At 51.3% G+C, this 13,091-nt stretch overlaps 1 protein-coding gene across 1 annotated transcript in view; it reads left to right on the top strand.

Annotated features, from left to right (window-relative positions):
- YEATS2 (YEATS domain containing 2) overlaps positions 1-13,091 on the top strand; it is a 1,439,149-nt gene that overhangs the window by 1,254,369 nt on the left and 171,689 nt on the right.

Here is a 13,091-nt window from a genome sequence, read left to right as displayed (position 1 = left end):
GGTCTAGAGGAAAGAAAATTAGCAGGTAAGATCTAATTTCACCTTTCTGACACAAATGAAATGGGCGCTAGCAAGGTTTTCCTCGGAGTGTGTATGTTTGAGAATATGTATGTGAGAGTGACTGTGTGAGAGAGAGAGAGTGAATGTGCGAGTGTGTGTGTGTGAGAGAGAGAGTGAGTCTGGGTGCGAGTGTGTGTGTGAGAATGAGAGTGTGTGCAAGTGCGTATGTGAGACAGTGTGTGAGAGAGAGAGTGTGTTTCACACAGATACAGTGTGTGCGAGAGAGAGAGTGTGTGTGAGAGACAGACTCTCTGTGAGACTGAGTGTATGAGACCAAGAGAGTGTGTGAGTGACTGTGTGACACATAGAGAGTGAATGTGATACAGTGTGAGACATAGAGTGTGTGAGAGACTGTGTGAGAGTGTGAGAGAGAAAGACATTGACTGAGAGAGAGAGAGTGTGTGTGTGACAGAGATACCTCCCCCCTCTGGTGTCAGCCCCCCCCCCCTCCCTCCCTCTCTCTGGTGTCAGCCCCCCCCCCCCCCCTCTCTCTCTGGTGTCTGAGCGTTATTGTGCAGGACACTGAGCTCTGGCTGTGCTTCAAGGAACTGACCAATCCTGTTTAATAGAATGCACCTCCAACATTCTGAAGCCAAGAAACCTTGTGTGGTTGGTCACTTCTGCTTGTGACAAACCCGGATGTAATGTACGTGATGTAAATTCAGGAGATGGATACAGAAAGCAGGAATGCCTCAGACATGCAGTCAGCTTCAGAATGTTGGAGGTGCGTTTTATTATATAGGATTTTCACAATCAACAAACAAGAAAGTACAAAACAAAAATAAAATCTCTGGTACAACCAACAATGCATGATTTTGTTGCTTTCATTACGCTTGATCAAAATAAATGTCTGTAGGTTTATAAAGTTTGGTAAAAATAAATACTCTGCCAGTCTTTTTATGTAAGTCATATAAACTGGACTTCACTATGAATAAAAATGAATATTCTCACTATTTTCCAATTTGTAAGAACAAATGTTAGGGTTAGTGCCACTAAGAGATCCAAATGGTTTTTCTGCCACATCGAGATAGGTATATGATTGTTTCTATGGATTCTTTTTTACCTTCCTGAATTTGTATTAGATCAAATTTTTTGACAAAAGATGTACAATTTAAAAATAATGCAAACAATAATGCACTTTTTTTCTTTTTTTTTACCTGCGGTCTTCTGAATATTTATTTAACATTTTTTATGGATTGCCTCACTATCTACAACATCCAAAGTGTTTAACAGCACACTTAAAAACAATACAAATTATAACAACATTAAAACAAACTTAAAAATAGCAAGACCTAAAACTTATCCTCAGAAGACAGTCAGTTGCAGAGAATCCCCATGAATAGATTCTGTTTACCACAGAAACACTGTTTTGCAGAAAGATAATCCGTTCCTTTCCCGTCTTGTATCAGATAAGAGCACATTTTACAAAGAAGAGCCTACTACAGAAAACATATAAGAGCACCAAAACACTTTACCCACTTCTTTAAAGATAGGAGTCAGAGTAACTCCTTCTGATTGATTTGGAGAGAATGAGCCAGTTAATTCATTGCAAACTTAGACTTCAAGTACCTTTGGACTTTAAAAAACTAAACAGATTATCTTAAATCAGATCCACATTTTTACTAGCAGCCAGTGCAACATATATATTATATATATGTTGCACTGATTACAAATATATTACATATTAACAGTGCTTTTTTTTTTGTAGGAAAAAAAGGTGCCGGTACTCATTATGGGCGGGGTCACCACATATGGCTCCACCCCTATGATAGCCATGCCCACATTAGCCACACCCCTTACACCAGCTATGGCGCATATAAACACTATACACAAATGTGCAAAAACACACTCAAAACATTACCGTATCATACCACCACTAACTTCTAAAGACTTTATTCATGAAAAGGCAGCGCAGTAAATATGACACCAGGCCCTAAAACACCAACGCCACACCTAGTGAGCAAACAGAAAAGGACTGCTGCAAGATCTCCAAACTAGCACAAAACAGAGACAGACCCTCAGCAAATATGAAACAAGGGACCACAGACCAGTAATAGAGACATGAAGGCAAAACAGTGAACTGGAAACCTCAAGACGTCAGGTTTTGCATGGACAACAACAGTAAAGAAATAGACACTAAAATGCAAGATATCAGAGATGGGCATTTCTAAATGCTCCCAAAACTGTGCAAGGAAAGACACTTGAACTCTACTGATAATAGTATAGTTAACAGTATAGTTAACCTCAATATTTAAAACTAGTGAAAAAGGCCCGTTTTTGACTGAAATGAAACGGGTGCTAGCAAGGTTGTCCTCGGAGTGTGTATGTTTGAGAGAGTGTGTGTTATAGTGACTGTGTGAGTGTGTGTGATAGAGAGAGAGTGAGACTGGGTGCGAGTGTGTCCATGAGAGACAGTGTGTGTTTGAATTTTCCTCGGAGTGTGTATGTTTGAGAGAGTGTGTGACAGTGACTGTGTGTGTGAGTGAGAGAGAGAGTGAATGTGCGAGTGTGTATGTGATAGAGAGAGAGTGTGACTGGGTGTGTCCATGTGAGAGAGAGTGTGTGTGTGAGAATTTTCCTCGGAGTGTGTGTGAGAGTGACTGTGTGAGTGAGAGAGAGAGAGAGAGTGAATGTGCTAGTGTGTGTGTGTGAGATAGAGAGTGAGACTGGGTGCGAGTGTGTCCATGAGAGAGAGAGTGTGTGTGTGAGAATCAGAGTGTGTGCCAGGGTCCCTTCCCTCCTCCCTCCCAGTTCCAGGGTCCCTCCTCCATCAGTCCGAGTTCCAGGCTCATCCCCCCTCCCTTATTCCGAGTTCCAGGGTCCCTTCCAGTTTCAGGGTCTCCCCTAGGGTTACCATACGTCCGGATTTCCCCGGACATGTCCTCTTTTTGAGGGCATGTCCGGGGCGTCCGGCGGATTTTGCCCGCGCCCACGTTTGTCCGGATTTCTGGACAAACGTGGGCGCGGGTGCGGGCAGGCGCGTGCGTGCGGTGTGCGCGCGATCGGCGCCGTGGGTCGTGACCTGGTCTCCCATCCCCTCCCCTTCCTTACCATGTTCCCTGGTGGTCTAGTGACGTCTTCGGGGCAGGAAAGAGCCCCCTCTTTCCTGCCCGGAGCGCTGCCTCCCCTGTCTATCATCCTTCTCGGTCTGGCTGGGGATTCAAAATGGCCGCCGAGATTTGAACTCTCGCGAGGCCGCTTCAACTCTCGGTGGCCATTTTGAATCCCCAGCCATACCGAGGAGGATGCAGCAGGCAAGGGCAGGCAGCGGTCCGGGCAGCAAAGAGGGGGCTCTTTCCTGCCCCGAAGAGAAGACGCTACTAGACCACCAGGGCTAGATAGTAAGTGAGGGGGGGAGGGGGGCGTGGCGGAACCCGACCTGAAGGGGGCGTGGCATGAGGCGTGGTGGGGGCGGGGTAGGGGGCGTGACATGTGTCCTCTTTTTCAGAGGACACAAAATGGTAACCCGAGTCTCCCCACCCTCCCTCTGAGTTTCAAGGTCCTCATCCCAAAAGAGAGAGAGAGTGAATGTGCAAGTGTGTGTGTGTGATAGAGAGAGAGTGAGACTGGGTGCGAGTGTGTCCATGAGAAAGAGAGTGTGTGTGTGAGAATCAGAGTGTGTGCCAGGGTCCCCTCCCTCCCAGTTCCAGGCTCCCTCCTCCCTCCGTCCGAGTTCCAGGCTCATCCCCCCTCCCTTATTCCGAGTTCCAGGGTCCCTTCCAGTTTCAGGGTCTCCCCACCCTCCCTCTGAGTTTCAGGTTCGTCATCCCAAAATCCTTTTGTCCTTTACCTGTTAAGACGCAGTTTTTTCCTGTAGAAACAGCTTTTGATGTGTTTCAGATGTAAGAAGGAAATAAAACCGACAATGTGGATGAGCAGCTCCTCAGTGTGCTTGGTTTGAGTGTATGTGAATGACGGCTGTGTTGGGGGGAGGAAACAGAGATTAACCAAAGGGCTTCCTTGCTTAGAGCATATTTTATTTGCGTTCAGCAGCATTGTCGGAGTGGAGAGGGAGGGCGGCGGAACGTTGTGTGAGCGGCTGCTGGAGGGTGGGTGAGGGTGACTGTGGGATGGGGGCGGGGTCTAACGGTGATTTACTTTTGGTTTCAAATGATGGCTGCGTTGCAATGGGGAGTTGAAACAGAGAGGGGTTGGAGGGTGTAGCACTGGGTGTTGCGACTTTGGGGAGGGGTTGGAGGGTGGAGCACTGGGTGTTGTGAACTCGGGGGGGTGGGTGGAGGGGGGAGTGGTTGCAACATGTGGGGGGGTGTTATTGTTTGCAACTTGGGAGGGGTGAGGGGTGTTGACTTTGGCGGTGCGTGTGTGTGTTTGAGCGGCGCTGCCTCTTTTTTTTTCCTTTGTATCTGACGGAGGGGGTGGGGTGAGCTGCGGCGACGACCTGTTTGGGGGGGGAGTGGAGAGCGGAGCAGTGGGTGGTGCTACTCGGGAGGGGGCGGAGGGTGGAACACTGTGTGTTGTGACCTTGGGGGGGGTTGTGGGAGCTGTGACAACTTGAAGGGGTGTAGGTGTGAGGGTTGTTGACTCTGTGGGGGGTGTGGGTGTGCGGCGGTTCTTTTTTTTTTTTATGTGACTGAGGGGGGGGGGAGCGGCGGTGAGGACTGTCCAGCAATCTGTTTGGGGGAGGGGGAGTGGATGGTGGAACAGTGGGTGGTGCGACTCTGGGGAGAGGGTGGAGCAGGGTGGTGTTACCTCGGGGGGTGGGTGGAGGGGGGGAGTGGTGGCAACGTGGTGTTGGCAACATGCGTGCATGGTGTTGAAACCCTCATTCTTCCTTGAGTGTTGGCCCCGTCCTTGCCTGCCCTCGCATCAAATGTGTTGACGTCGAGGGCAGGGCGATGCGATTGGTTGAGTGCCATTGTTCCGCCCTCGACGTCATCACGTTTGACGTGAGGGCGGGGCCAGCACTCCTGGATGAATGTGGGTTTCACCACCATGCACTTAGAACGTTGGGACTTGTGGAGGCTTCATAGAACGTTGGAGGTGCATTTTATATATATAGATGGAGGGAGGAAAAAAAGACCTCGGTTGCAAGAGGACACTATTGGGGTATTTTACAAAGCTGCGCTAGTGATTCCTGTGCAGTAAATGAGAGGAAGCCTATAGGAATTGAATGGGCTTCCTCTTATTTACCGCACAGGAATTGCTAGTGCAGCTTTGTAAAAGAGGCCCCATATGATTAAGTGTCACAAATCAGCTGTGGATATTTTTCATGGATCAAAAACCTCCATTTAATATTTTGATGTTTTTATGTTATTTTTAAAATTATTTTGCTTTTTTGGCTTTTTCTTCAATTATATATACTTTCCAAAGGCTGATATAGTTCAATTAGTAAATTCAGAATAAAATATTTTTCTACCTTATTGTCTGTGCATTTTATTTTCCTAGTCACACTGGTCCAGTGTCTATTTTCTGTTGTAAGCTCCTTTGAGCAGGGACTGTCCTTTCCTTGTTAATTTGTACAGCGCTGCGTAACCCTAGTAGCGCTCTAGAAACATAGGAGCCAACTTTTCAAAATTATTGGGGGTGCTAAACCCAAAGAAAATAATCCCTCTCTGGACACATGCAAGGAACTTTCTTAATATTGGGGGTGCTCAAGCACCCACAGCACCCACGGAGTCGGCTCCAATGTCTAGAAATATTAAGTAGTAGTAGTAGTAGTAGTTTTTGCAGGATCCCATCTCCGTTTGACATTTCTTCTGTCTCCAATCCATGTACACCATCAGTCTTCCCTCTTTGTCCGTATTGGTCCCATCCAGCATCTTCATTTTGTGTCCCTGTCCCTATCCTCCATCATCTACATTCATCATCTGCCCTCTCAGGGTCTCTATCCTCCCATTACATTCAGCATTTTCCCTCTGTGTTTCTCTGTCTTGCCCTCTCCTGCATTTTATCCTGTTTGTTCCTCTCCACCCTTTTCCACCTCACTGTGTCCAGCATTGCCCCTGTATGTCCCTTTTCCTATGCTTTCTCCATGCCCTGCATCTTTCCTCTGTCTCCCTGATCCTTCCCTCTCTCTCTGTCTTTCCTTCCTCCTGCAGTCCTACGCTGGGGCCTGTATGTCTTTCTCTCTCTTTCCCCCACCCCCATATCATGGTCCACTATCGCTCTCTCTTGGGTCTCCAATAAATCTCCCACTCCTTCATTCCATATCATCATGCTGATCAATCCATAGACTGGTGGGTTGTGTCCATCTACCAGCAGGTGGAGATAGAGAGCAATCCTTTTGCCTCCCTATATATGGTCATGTGCTGCCGGAAACTCCTCAGTATGTTCTCTATCTCAGCAGGTGGTGGTCACACACAGCAGCAGCTCTGGCTAGGCCTCCAAGCCTAATTTTTAGGTTTTGTTGAGTGCCTGGGGTTGAGGGCTCTTCTTGAGCAAGTGCAAACCTGGTGGCGCCAGGTCCCTCCTTTTCTCCCCCCTCCCGCTGGCTCCGTTAAAAAAAAAAAAAAAATTTTGAACGTCCTTAAGGGCGTTTATTTCAACGTTTATTTAAACGTTTATTGCAGCTACTCACTGGGACACCAGGTCGTTACAGCTCGGAGCGAGAAGCAGGTAATTTTTACCTTTTTATAGCAGGCAGGGGGTTCCCCGATTGATCTCCACGTGGCCTATGGCGTCGGAGGGCGAGGGCGCGAAGAATCGCTTCCCGGACCGCGTGTGCGCTTCTAGCGGGGATGCGGGGGTTTTAAAGTCTGATTCGCCCTTGGTGGGTGTCAGTTTGGAGGCCGGTCAGTGTCCCGGGTCTTCCTCCGGCGCGGCGGTTTTTCCCGCCATAAACGCCCATCCCCCGCTGCTCGCCTCCGCCATCTTGGCCGGCCACCCTGCTCGGACGGCTTCTTCTTGGGCCGCCCTTGAGCTGGGAGACGTTCATGCCATGGCCGCCCTTGATTTGGGCGACGGCAAAAAAGCGGCTAAAGTTAAGCGCCGTTCTTCCCGCGCGGCTCCTTCGCGGAGTGTCGCGCCGGACGCCATCTTGGATGCGCAGCATGTTGCTCCCCCGCTCTTGCGAGCGCCGGTTGAGGGTGCGTCTAGGGCTGTGGCCCAGGCTGCTGAAATTCACAGTCTGGGGGGTTTCTCCCCCGAGTTTATTTTGCTGCTGCATCAGGCCTTCCTTATGCAAAACGCTGCCCCTTCTCCCTTGTCCGATAACGGGGTTGAGGCCCCCGGAAGTAAACGCCCTCGGGTGGATTCCCAGGCCTTAGAGGACGCTGTTTCCTCTAGTGTAGATGAGGGCAGCGTATCTGAGTTCTCCCAACGGTCCTTTGGGGATTCGTTGGAGGAGACGGATTCCCGCTCGGATGGAGCGGATGACCCCTCTGCAGCGCGGATCTTTCGCTCAGAGGATTTGCCCAACCTGTTACTGCAGGCCATGAGCATTTTGAAGATTTCCTCGCCAGAGGACGTCTCTCCCTCAGCCCCTGTTGGCTCTGCCATTATGCTGGGGACGAAGCGCCCACCTAGAACCTTCCACGTGCATGATGCCATGCACACCTTAATTTCGGCTCAATGGGATGTCCCGGAAGCGAGCCTCAAAGTGGCTAGGGCTATGTCCCGCCTCTATCCTTTGCCTGAAAGTGAACGTGAGGCCTTTATTTGGCCTACCGTGGATTCTTTAATCACTGCGGTGACTAAGAAAACGGCGTTGCCGGTGGAAGGTGGCACGGCACTAAAGGACGCCCAAGACAGAAGATTGGAAGCGGCTTTAAGGTCGTCCTTCGAGGCGGCTGCCTTAAGTTTGCAGGCCTCAGTTTGCGGCTCCTATGTGGCCAGGGCGTGCCTGACGATGGTGCAGCGGGCTTCCCCCTCGGATCCTTCCTTGAGGGCTGACTGGCCGGCCCTGGAATCGGGCTTGGCTTATTTGGCAGACTTACTGTATGATGTCTTGAGAGCCTCGGCTAAAGGCATGGCTCAGACAGTCTCTGCGCGGCGCTGGCTTTGGCTGAAACATTGGTCTGCGGACCACGCCTCTAAGTCCCGCCTGACTAAGTTGCCTTTTAAAGGCAAGCTGCTCTTTGGGGTCGAGCTGGACAAAATCGTGACCAATCTCGGCACATCTAAGGGCAAGAGGTTACCAGAGGTCAGGGCTCGGGCCGGTGCTCGCCCCGGTATCTCCAGAGGACGGTTTCAGGAAGCCCGTCGGTACCGCCTGGGCAAGTCGGGCTCCTCTGCCCCCTCTTCCTTCAAAAGGAACTTCTCCCCCAAGCAGCATTCCTTTCGCAGAGACAGCCCTCCGGTCCTCCCCCAGGGTCTCGTACCCAATGACGGGGTCCTGGGTCCATGGCCCAGTGCAGATTGGAGGACGCCTGTCCTCGTTTCTGGGCGAGTGGACCAGAGTAACTTCAGACGCTTGGGTGCTGGAAGTCATCAGAGACGGCTACAAGTTAGAGTTCTGCCGACCCTTAAGAGACGGGTTTGTACTCTCTCCCTGCAAGTCTCCGGTCAAAGCTGTGGCAGTGCAGCAGACCTTGGACAACCTGATATGCCTGGGTGCGGTCGTTCCGGTGCCAGAAAATCAGATTGGCAAGGGATGTTACTCCATTTACTTTGTGGTACCAAAGAAAGGAGGTTCTGTACGGCCTATCCTCGACCTCAAAGGGGTCGATCGGGCCTTGAAAGTGCGGCACTTTCGCATGGAGACTCTCCGCTCTGTTATAGCGGCAGTGAAGGCAGGAGAGTTCTTGGCTTCCTTGGACATCAAGGAAGCGTACCTGCATATTCCCATCTGGCCTCCTCATCAACGCTTTCTGCGTTTTGCAGTCCTGGGCCGACACTTCCAGTTCAGAGCCCTCCCTTTCGGGTTGGCTACTGCTCCGCGGACCTTCTCCAAAGTAATGGTGGTCATCGCGGCCTTCCTGCGAAAGGAAGGAGTACAAGTCCATCCTTATCTGGACGACTGGTTGATCCGAGCCCTCTCTTATGCAGAGTGCGGCAAAGCTGTGCACCGGGTGGTTGCTCTTTTGAGCTCCCTGGGGTGGATCATCAACTGGGAGAAGAGCCAGCTGCGCCCGACTCAGTCCCTGGAGTATCTGGGAGTTCGATTCGACACCCAAGTGGGCAGAGTGTTCCTGCCAGACAATCGGATTGTCAAACTTCAGGCTCAGGTGGACCAGTTCCTAGTAGCCTCTCCTCTTCGGGCTTGGGACTATGTGCAGCTGTTGGGCTCTATGACGGCCACGATGGAAGTAGTGCCCTGGGCCAGGGCTCATAGGAGACCACTACAACTCTCTCTGCTGCAGCGCTGGACTCCGATGTCGGAAGATTATGCTGTGCGCCTTCCCTTAGACCCAGCAGTGCACAAGGCGCTGAGCTGGTGGATGCAGACAGACAAGTTGTCTGCAGGAATGCCTCTGGTGACCCCGGAGTGGATTGTCGTCACGACGGACGCCTCTTTGTCGGGCTGGGGAGCCCATTGCTTGGGAAGGACAGCACAGGGGCTCTGGTCTCCTGCAGAGGCAAAGTGGTCTATCAACCTCCTGGAACTGAGAGCCATTCGGTTGGCGCTTTTGGAGTTCATCCCGGTACTGGCGTTGAAGCCAGTACGGGTCCTGTCGGACAATGCCACGGCTGTGGCCTATGTCAACCGCCAGGGAGGTACCAAGAGCGCCCCTCTAGCCAAGGAGGCCATGAATCTATGCCAGTGGGCGGAAGCGAACCTGGAACAGCTGTCAGCGGCCCACATTGCCGGAGTCATGAATGTCAAGGCGGACTTTCTCAGTCGCCATACCTTGGAGCCCGGAGAGTGGCAGCTATCTGCTCAGGCGTTCTTGGACATCACGAAGCGCTGGGGCCAGCTGAGCCTAGATCTGATGGCGTCATCGGCCAATTGCCAAGTGCCGCGCTTTTCAGCAGAGGACGGGACCCTCGATCCCTGGGAGTAGATGCTCTTCTCCAACAGTGGCCGACACAAGAGCTTCTCTATGTGTTCCCGCCCTGGCCCATGTTGGGCAGGGTGCTAGACCGGGTGGCAAAGCATCCGGGCCGGATAATCCTGGTGGGTCCGGACTGGCCCAGACGTCCCTGGTATGCGGACTTGATCAGGCTCTCAGTGGACGATCCTCTGCGGCTGCCAGTGGAGCAGGGCCTGTTACATCAGGGTCCCGTGGTGATGGAGGATCCCTCCCCCTTTGGTCTTACGGCCTGGCTATTGAGCGGCAGCGTCTGAGAAAGAAGGGCTTCTCAGACAAGGTCATCGCCACTATGCTGAGAGCGAGGAAGCGCTCTACTTCTACTGCTTATGCCAGGGTTTGGCGTACCTTTGCAGCGTGGTGTGAAGCAGGCTCACTTTCTCCCTTCACTGCTCCAATTTCTTCAGTGTTGGCGTTCCTGCAAGAAGGTCTGGAGAAAGGCCTGTCGCTCAGTTCTCTTAAAGTCCAGGTAGCGGCTCTGGCTGGCTTCAGGGGCCGCCTGAAGGGTGCTTCCCTGGCTTTGCAGCCAGATGTGGTGCGCTTTCTCAAGGGAGTTAATCACCTGTGCCCTCCTCTGCACTCAGTGGTGCCTGCGTGGAATCTCAACCTGGTGCTAAGAGCCTTGCAGAAGCCGCCTTTTGAACCCTTGTCTAGGGCATCTCTGAAAGACCTGACGTTGAAAGCAGTCTTTTTGGTGGCTATCACTTCAGCCAGAAGAGTTTCCGAGCTCCAGGCACTCTCATGTCGAGAGCCTTTTCTGCAGTTCACTGAGGCAGGAGTGACTATTCGCACAGTGCCTTCCTTCCTGCCCAAGGTTGTTTCTCGCTTACATGTGAATCAGCAGCTCTGTCTCCCTTCCTTTCGTAGGGAGGACTACCCAGAGGAATACTCTGCTCTCAAATATCTGGATGTGAGACGAGTCATCATCAGATACTTGGAAGTGACCAATGATTTCCGGAAATCGGATCATCTGTTTGTCCTGTTTGCAGGTCCTCGTAAGGGTCTGCAGGCTTCTAAGCCTACAGTGGCAAGATGGGTCAAGGAAGCCATTGCAGCGGCTTATGTGGCCGCGGGGAAGGTGCCGCCTATCCAGCTGAAGGCTCACTCCACTAGAGCTCAGGCGGCCTCGATGGCAGAGGCCGGGTCCGTCTCCTTGGAAGAGATTTGCAAGGCGGCAACTTGGGCATCGGCCCATACCTTCTCCAGACATTACCGCTTGGCTGTGGCTGCTCGGGCGGAGGCCCGGTTTGGAGCTTCAGTGTTGCGGTCAGGGATTTCAATGTCCCGCCCTGGGTGAGTACTGCTTCGGTACATCCCACCAGTCTATGGATTGATCAGCATGATGATATGGAAGGTAAAATTATGTATCATACCTGATAATTTTCTTTCCATTAATCATAGCTGATCAATCCATAGCCCCTCCCAGATATCTGTATTGTTTATATTCTGGTTGCATTTCAGGTTCAAGTTTAGTCTTCAGTTCCTGTTCAGGAGGACTTCGTGTTCAAGTTTTTCAATGGATTCTTCAAGAGTTGAGACGAATTTGTGTTACAGTGAGCTGCTGCATTCCTCTCCCCTCCGTTTTACGGGGCTGGATTGAGACATAAATTCTGCCGGCGCTCCCTCCCGCTTCGTGCGGCAGTAGGGCAGCTTTGTACCCCTCCCGCTTCGGCGGTGTTAGGGTCAGTCAGCTCCTCCCGCGGTTGCGGTTGCAGGATAAGCCAGATCCCCCCGCATCGGCGGGTGTGGTGTCCCTCCCCCGCTCCGCGGGGATGAGCTGGACGGATTCCCCTCCCCCACTTGTGTGGGGATGAGCTGGGTTAATTCCCCTCCCCCGTTTCGGCGGTGGTGAGCTGGGCAGAGTGTCCCTTTGTGGGTGTAATTCTCTAAGTGCTGAGTCCTGCGGATGGAGCTTGGATATCGACATACTGAGGAGTTTCCGGCAGCACATGACCACATATAGGGAGGCAAAAGGATTGCTCTCTATCTCCACCTGCTGGTAGATGGACACAACCCACCAGTCTATGGATTGATCAGCTATGATTAATGGAAAGAAAATTATCAGGTATGATACATAATTTTACCATCTATCTCTCTCTCCCACCTCCTCCTCCTCCGCATCTATCCTGTCTTTCCCAGATCCAGCACCTCTTGCTCCCTCCTTCCACAAATCCAGCGTTTCTCCCCTTTCCTTTCACCCCAGCCTCATAGTCCCAACTGCCGGCGACTCTGATTCTTCTTCTCTTCCCCGTGGTCCGAAGATGCTACTAATTTGTCTTGATCACTGAGGGTAGCAATACCGTAGCGAGTAAAGCAGGCTGCCTCTGTCTTCCCAGCATAATGCCTCCGGGCTCCCGCCCACACGGAACAGGAAGTTGCGTCAGAAGAGGGCGGGAGGCATCGCTGGGAAGACAGAGGCAGCCTGTCTTAATCGCTGCGGTGTCGCTACTGACAGTGATCAAGGCAACTTAGCAGCACCATCGATCACACTGAGGAGAGATGCCCGCTCCTGAAGCTAACAGCCCGGGACAGAGCCTGGAGGTCATGAGGGGGAAGGGGGAGACCGATCGCTGCAGTAAGAGCAGGTAGGCTGGGTTATATTTGCTGCCTGCTTTCAAATTGGAGGTGCCTCAAAAAAGAAGGTGCCAGTACGCCATACCGTTGCGTACCGGCACAAAAAAAGCACTGCATATTAACATATTAGGTGACAGCAGATAAAGACTTGTACGCTCCATCCAGTCTGCCCAACAAGAGAAATTCATTAGATATGGTATATAACAATGGAAGGGATTACATCTACGATATCCTAAAACTGTTCTTAGTTCTGCATTACTGCTTGCTTGGTGTTTGCTTGCAATCTGTTTTACCTAGAGCATTATGTAGCAGGTTTCTAGGTTACAAAGGGGCTCATTTTCAAAGCACTTAGACTTACAGAGTTCCATAGGTTACTATGTAACTTTGTAAGTCTAAGTGCTTTGAAAATAAGCCTCATAGTAACATAGTAAATATTGCCAGATAAAGACCTGCACGGTCCATCCAGTCTGCCCAACAAGATGTCCATATTGAACTCTGGCCACCTTGTTGGGCAGGCAAGATGACCAT

This window comes from Microcaecilia unicolor, chromosome 10 (genome assembly GCF_901765095.1).
Source record: "Microcaecilia unicolor chromosome 10, aMicUni1.1, whole genome shotgun sequence".
In the NCBI taxonomy this organism is placed as follows: Eukaryota; Metazoa; Chordata; class Amphibia; order Gymnophiona; family Siphonopidae; genus Microcaecilia; species Microcaecilia unicolor.
This window is presented reverse-complemented; position numbering and strand designations above follow the sequence as displayed.